Source organism: Coenobita brevimanus, chromosome 44, assembly GCF_032717465.1.
Source record: "Coenobita brevimanus isolate Jiangsu-jjx chromosome 44, ASM3271746v2, whole genome shotgun sequence".
Classification (NCBI taxonomy): Eukaryota; Metazoa; Arthropoda; class Malacostraca; order Decapoda; family Coenobitidae; genus Coenobita; species Coenobita brevimanus.
The window spans coordinates 23,342,037-23,349,980 of record NC_136997.1 but is presented as its reverse complement, the minus strand read 5'-3'; positions in this window follow the sequence as shown (position 1 = coordinate 23,349,980).

The window sequence follows — 7,944 nt, the reverse complement described above, 5'->3', positions numbered from 1 at the left end:
AGTACACCTTAACACATCTATTAGCTTATTTCAATACACTGTGACAATACAAACAAAGAGTTACAAGATATGATAGGGACAGGGTTACAGAGTTAACTTCACAATAACATATAGCACAGACAGCACAGGCAGAGGGTAGAGTTCTGTAATTATATCTCGATGGTGGATGGTAAGTTCAATATACCCGTATTGTGTCTATAGGCAAAATGTGTGTTTAATAATCTCGACCTGATGCACTATGGGTGGAGTGGGCCAAGGGCCGAGAGAGTGAGTATTACTGCAATGGATTATAGCACGAGCCGCGACACTCAAGGAAGTTACTTAGTCGCGGGGACACTGTTCACCGTCTTTTGGCTTTTCTCTGTGCTCAGATTCAATGTCCGGGTTCACTGGTCTTTTCTGTTCTGCCTGGGTATTTTAATTCACTGTGTTACTAATATTATTCCGGCCTCACTCTTTCACTGTCACTGTTCACTCCCGTCTCCTTGGTTTTTCTGTGACACAGGAGATACACTCAAGTCACTACTGGCCCTTGTTTCCAGGGCTTAACACAAGTGGCGCCCGGGCGTGGGAGGGGGCTCTACTAGGGAGCCGTCCTGCAGGAGACAATGGACTGCCCATAGGGGTGTCACTGCCCTGGGTTCCTTGGTCAGGGGGGTGCAGGGAGGCTCTCCCGTTTGAGGGCCTCAACATGAGAGACCCTCGTGGCGGAGCCTCATCGGTGGGGTGCAGGGAGGCCCTCTGGACTAGGGGCCTCGATCTGAAGGGCGGCCCTCTGGACTGGGGCCGAACAGCCGCAGGAGGCGGGCCTGTCGCCTCTTCTTCCGGGCAGAGAGTCGTGGGGGAGTATAGCTCAAGTGGCTTGACTCTGGGGCCTGCTGGCCCGGTCTGGGAGCCTGGGTGCTGCAGTCGCCTTTAGTGAAGGGCGCAGTCAGGGGCAGACTGCGGCACCTCTTCTTTCCGACGTCCATCAGAGACCGGGACCGATCAGGGGTAGGAGGCAGGGCCAACACAGGGCTGCGCCACCACTCCGGTAGTACCTCAGGGGAACCACACCTGGAGGGAGTAAGAGAGGGGCGTCCCACGCAGCCGAGAGGTGAAAGACCAGCCTTGCAAGGGACCTCCTTCTCCAGGAAGACCTCAGAGATCACAGATGAAGGATGTACAGTGCTCGATCCTTCCCCCACACATACAGTGGCTGATGTGGCGGTTCTGTGATCCCCGGGGCCTACAGCTGAAGGACGTACAGTGGCCGATCCTTCCCCCACACGTACAGTGGCCGATGTGGCGGTGCTGCTCCCGAAGGAGGACGAGGCAGATGAGGGGCACACAATGGCTACACCCTGCCCGGCACGTACAGTGGCTGATACTGCGGTTCTGCCTGCCCCACGGAAAGTAACAGAAGGACGTACAGTGGCCGATCCTTCACCCACATGTACAGTGGCCGATGTGGCGGTGTTACTCCCGTAGTAGGAAGAGGTAGTGGATGAGGGGCGTACAGTGGCCGAACCCTCTCTGATACGTACAGTGGCCGATATTGCGGTTCCACTCCTGCTTCCTTTTCCAACTGGAGTGCGCTCAGTAGCTGACACTCCGGAGGTAGTACTCCTGTAGGAGGAGGAGGTAGTGGATGAGGGGCATACAGTGGCCGAACCCTCCCCGACATGTACAGTGGCCGATATTGCGGTTCCACTCCTCCTTTCTCTGCCAGTTGGAGTGCGCTCAATAGGTGTCACTCCGCAGCCTTTGCCAATCAGAGTGCGCTCAATAGCTGACACTCCAAGGCCCTTGCCAATCGGAGTGCGCTCAATAGTTGACACTCCGTGGCTCTCTCTGCCAGTCAGAGTGCGCTCAATAGCTGACACTCCGAGGCCTTCACCAGAGGTGGCTGTAGCTGAAGGGCGTACAGTGGCCGAACCTTCCCCCACACGTACAGTGACTGATGTGGCAGCGCTACAAGGGTAAAACAACTGAGGGGCGTACAGTGGCCGAACCCTCCCCGGTACGCACTGAGGCAGTACCGCGGTGTTGCTTGGGACTGACTCTGGATCAGTCCCACCCCGAACCTGGTGAGTGCTGTCCCTCCCGCAGGGTCATGTCTTCCGCCGGCGTAGTTTCCGTCGGGCCGGTTGAGGGACAGAGGGATTCAGGACAAGGGGGCACCGATGTCCTTCTTGCCCCGGGTTGACCTCTCGGTGTCCCGGCCCTCCGTGGTGTCCTCCTGGGGTGGTGGTGAGGTAGCGGCTTGGTGGTAGGGTGGGGGGTGGTGGGGTGGCCGGTCCGGCAGCAGCAGGTATTTCAATGACTTTATTTCCACACCACCCAGGAAGTAAAACTCTTGGTGCGTTTTTTTTTTAGAGGTGTCCCCAACAGGCCTGCTCCTCTATCTCTCACAGAAGAGTTACGATGAATCCTCATCAGGAGATGTGAGAGTAACAGTGAAAGAATCAAGGAAATGGCCAATCACCACATCTCTCTCTGCATCATCATCTTTCAGTTTTTCTGCATGCCTGACAGCATTCTTCCAATTCTCTGCTGTAATGTTCTTAATTGATTCATGCACGAGTGGCTTCAAATCTGCAATCCTGAATGTATTCCTTCTTGACACATAGCCTTTAACCTGTACCCAAATCAGTGCAGCTGGGTTATATTAGCAATGGTTAAGGGGGTAGGAGTACAACCCCATGTCCGTGCTCTGAGGCCGTCTTATCAATCATCTGTGATGTGATGAGTCACAAGGTGCATGAGTTCCGCCTTGAGGAGGCCTTGTGGCACTGTTATACCCTTCTTCTCCAGCCATTCTCTGATCAGTCGTAGTTTTGTTGCTTGCAGAAGTTGAAGGCTTATGTATTTTCCTTGAGTGATATGATGCATTAACCATGACAATAATTGAAGATGGAGGAATGTTAAGTAACAGTTGGGTCTGAAACCACTTTTCGAAAGTGTCAGCATTCACTTGATCATGATAATTGCTGACATTTTTTGCCTGGAAAACAAGGGCGGCTCCAGGAACAAATCCATTTTTTGTTCCGGCGTGCAGAAGAATCAAGCGGGCGCCTTTCCCTGTGGGCACCCTAACTCCTACAGCCTTTACTGCATTGCTGTCTGCCCAGCATTTGGAAACCGTGTAGTTCTGATTAATCCATATGTCTCGTCTAAGTAGACGATGTTTTTGTCCGAATTTCTAAGTGCCCTCATTTTTCTGAAGAACTTGCACCGTGCATAAGTTACATCACTGCTTTCCTTTAGGAATCTCCGTCCATCTTTGCATAGTGAAAAGCGATTTTCTTTAGAACTCTTCTTAAAATCTCACGGCTGCCAGGATAGGAAAGGTTAGTCTTCATTTCCTCATGATTTTTTTCAAGTGTGGGGATTTCTTTCCTCTCATAAAAATTAAAACTGTTCTGCGCAGCACACCTTGATTGAAATTATAAAAAAAAAATCCGTAATGGGTGTTGCACGTTTCCGTTTCTTGGGCGACATAAACTTGGGAGACTGATTTTCCTCATTATCTCTTGCAGCTTTGCAGATTCTCTCAACCATTATTTCGCTGACTTTCGTTGCTGCAGCTGTCCGACAGGTAGCCTTCGAAATGTCATCAAGAATTCCTCCATTCTCCTTCTCCTTCTGAAAATGCTGCCTTACGTAGAAGACAATTCTTTGTAGATGTGAGGAGTGGGCTGGCTGAGCTGTCATCCTGTCTGTGTCAAGGACACAAAGGAAAGTGACACGAGGAAGCTCTGCCCGGGCCAGACTGGGTCTGTGTGAGTGTCGCCACTCACGAGGTAAACCCTCTTTTTTACTAAGAAATTGGCATATTTTTATATATATTCCTGCACATGAATTTATAATCATAATTGTGACATTATTACCCACCCCGGAAATATGGTAAAAAAAATAAAAGTTACTACATTGTTTTAGCAACACTGGAAAATATGTAGGGGAATGGCAGTGATGGTTCGGAGATTATATATATATATATATATATATATATATATATATATATATATATATATATATATATATATATATATATATATATATATATATATATATATATATATATATATATATATTAAGGTTTAAGCAGGAGTGTAATCTGGTTTATGTTAAAATGCTGCCACATCATTTGGCTCTTCAGGTTTGTAAAATGAAATTCTTAGCTCCTTTCAGCTTTAAGCTATAGTTAACGAAACACAAGTGACTACATCCCTGCCAGTGGTGATGGTTCGGAGAGTAAGGTGGGATGGTTCGGCCATATGTATTACTCAGGATATTCTTAAAATTATGTGAGTTATATTGGATAAAAACAAACATTTATTAATTCAAAAATGTTTCATTTTCCTAGAGTACAATATTAAACTTCAGAATCCAAATGAACTACTTGATATCTGTTAAAAAAAAAATGATAACTGAAATAACCTTCACCATATTTAATAATAAATGCCTTAACCTCTTACTTTCTGCTACAAAACTATGCATAATTAGTCTTCTCTCTCTCTCTCTCTCTGTAAAATTGACTTTACTTTTCACATTCTAGGCCTTATTTCAGAAGGACTAACTTAAGACTTTTAATGCAAAACCGAAATAGAAGTTGTATTACCTCTTCCTTCTTCTAACACTTTGAGGAATAGGTTAACTAAAAAAAACTATTCATATATATTCCTTGATATCTATGCTGAATGGTGTTTTGCTGTGTGTTCAAATATAAATGATCAAAAGTAGCGATATCATTTGATAAGGTCGTGACTTGGTAGTAGTGGAGGGATAGTTCGGACTGTCCGAACCATCCCTCTCCTCACCTGTCCGAACCATCCCTCTCCTCAACTGTCCGAATCATCCCGAACCTATGTAATTAATTGACGGATACTCTCAAGTTTCACCAGAGAGAGTTTAACATTCGTTTCTCATAGCAATATGTTCTACATGCAATACAAATTCTCTCAGATAATGTACAGTTCGATGATTGACATATCCATAAAGGTAGAGCTTACGATATACACTCATAATATTATATAGGAGATATAAAAAAACAAATCTGACTTGCATCAAAAAGTGAGGCGTTTCTAGCTTGGAGGTTCCGTGTAGTCGAATAAAACAAACTCTCCCACTTTCACGCACGGCCCTTGGTCCCGTACGTTTCTCAGGGAACGCACTGTCTGAACCATCCCACTATCCGAACCATCACCGCCTTCCCCTATGCTACGTTTCTGTATTGCTGTATAAATATTTTATGCATAATAAGTTTACTGTTCTTTCTTATATTATGATATACACGTTGATATTGTATTCATTTGTGTTTATCTGAATCGGTAGAGAGGCGGCCTGCAGTCCTAATGGACCCAGGATCGAATCCTGGCTGGGGCAGGGAAAAGTTTAAGGATTTGAATTTTCTAAAAAGCAGACTTTCCTGATCTACCAGATGACCCGCCGACATGTCGCAAAAATACATCCGGTAATACCAATACACCAGTCCTGTATGAGACAGCCCTAGCATGTATTCAATATGGATGGTGAGTGTTAGCGCCGAAGTGGTGACATATGGAGGTGTAGGAGGACTACTGGGCCTTGGAATATGTCACTGCCCCCAAGAAATAGGTCCTGAAGCCTTTGCCCAGAGTCGGACAAGTAAATATCTATATCTATCTATCTATCTATCTATCTATATATATATATATATATATATATATATATATATATATATATATATATATATATATATATTTTTCCTGTGGCACCCCACGGGATGCATAGGGCCTCGATGAACACACTCCACAAATATTTGTCTCTTGCCATCTCCTTCAGGTCCCACCAACATTCCTCTCCTGCTTCTCTTTTCATTGTCCTCAACCAGGTTTTCCTCGGTCTACCTCTACCTCCTCTTCCTCTAGCAGTCCACTCTGGCACATCCTGTAATAAACTGACTTCTTTTCTGTATATGTGCCCCAGCCACTTCCAGCGAGACAGTCTCACATATTCATTAACTGGTTCCACTCTCGTAATATCCTTTACCCTTTCATTTGTAACTCTGTCTTGCCACTTTACCTCAAGAATCTTTCTCAGTATTTTATTCTCAAATCTTAATACTTTCTCATCTGTTGCAATTGTACTGTACCATGACTAATGCCCATAAATTAAAATTGGTCTAACCATGGACTTGTAAATTTTCACTTTAGTATGTACTGAAAGCATATTAATATTCCAAACAAATTTCAATAGTCTAACAGCTCGCTCAGCCTGTCTAATCCTCTCCTCAGGTTCACTGTTTAATGATCCATTAGATGATACAATCGTTCCCAGATAATTAAAGGTTTCTATATTCTTCACCACATTATTCCCAATTACACAATCGATTTGGTTCTCCACGTTCATATTAATAATTTCAGTCTTTTCACAATTTATTACCAATCCCACTTTTTCTCCTTCCTCTACCAGACAATCAAGCACCCTCTGCATCTTGTAAATACTTCCGCAAATCAGTACAATATCATCAGCATAGTCCAGATCCATCAGATTCATATTTTCTTTTCAGTTAATTCCTGCACCTGTTCTCCTTACAACCTTCCTCATAACATAATCCATGACCAAAACAAACAGCAATGGCGAAAGAAATCCTCCTTGAATCACTCCTGACCTAACTTCAAATGGATCATTCAAAGAACCACCCACCATTACCTTACAAAAAGTACCTTCATGCAGGCTTCTAATAATACTTACAATCTTTTCTGGTATACCATAGAATCTCATAATTTTCAACATAACTCCAAGTGAAACACTATCAAACGCCTTTTCGAAATCCACAAAACACATACTAAGTGGCATTTTCATCTCATTAGCTTGTTGCATTAGATGCCTTACAATAAAAATCTGATCATTACAACCTCGACCCTTTCTAAATCCCGCTTGTCCTGTTCAGAGGTTTGTGCCTCACCTTAGCCGCTAGTTTAGAGTAGTAGCACCATAACTGCATTGACACTTAATGCTTGCCAGCAACACTTCACTGCTTTTACAAAGACCGAAGATATACAAACTTCACTAACTGCACTGACACTTAATGCTTGCCAGCCACACTTCACTATTTTTATACGTACCGAAGATATACAAATTTCACTAACTGCACTGGCATTGCACTGACACTGCACTACACTCAAACTGAACTGAAGACTGGCTGGAACTGCTCTAGCCTCTTTCCCATCCTCATATAAGCTTCCTATATTCTAGAGTTGTCTACTAGTTCTACAAAGTTCTCGTGCATTCTCGAAGGAGCAACAGATACAGCAGTTACCAGCTTGGAGACATCCAAAATATGACAGGGTTTTCTTACATTACGTAATACTCTAAACTATTTAGCATATGAACTGAGATAAAAGTAAATAATTTCAAAGTCATAAATAAAACATTATAGAGAAAAGGAGCACAAAAATTTATGTACAACTTGCAAAATAACTACGTTCACAAACAGCAGGCTGACTAGCAACTCTGACTCGTAACGGAACTACGAGAAACGTCGGGAATTCGCCAGCACAATCTAACTAGGTAATCAGCTTCTTAACGCTGGGATTACGCTTCTGATAGGGCGAGAAAGTGCATGATGGACGGATGAATGGATAGATAGGCATTGATGGATAAATAAACAGACAGATGGATAGACTGATAGACATTTTTCCTCTTCATTAGAACTTCCTCAATTTTTCACCATCCTTTTACCCATCATTTCTTTTCCTTCTTTCCTGTCGTCTATATTTCTTCTGTTTTTCTTTTTACACATGTTAACCCATTCAGTACGGTGTTTAATCTTAGTTTAATCACATTGCCACTAGACGATTTTATTCAGCAAATTTACCTACCTTTAGTATGGATTTTCGATGTTCAATAAGAATAGCTTATAATTATATCTAAGCAGTCAAGATCGAATAGTCTTTCCTGACCTGAATAAAATCGTTA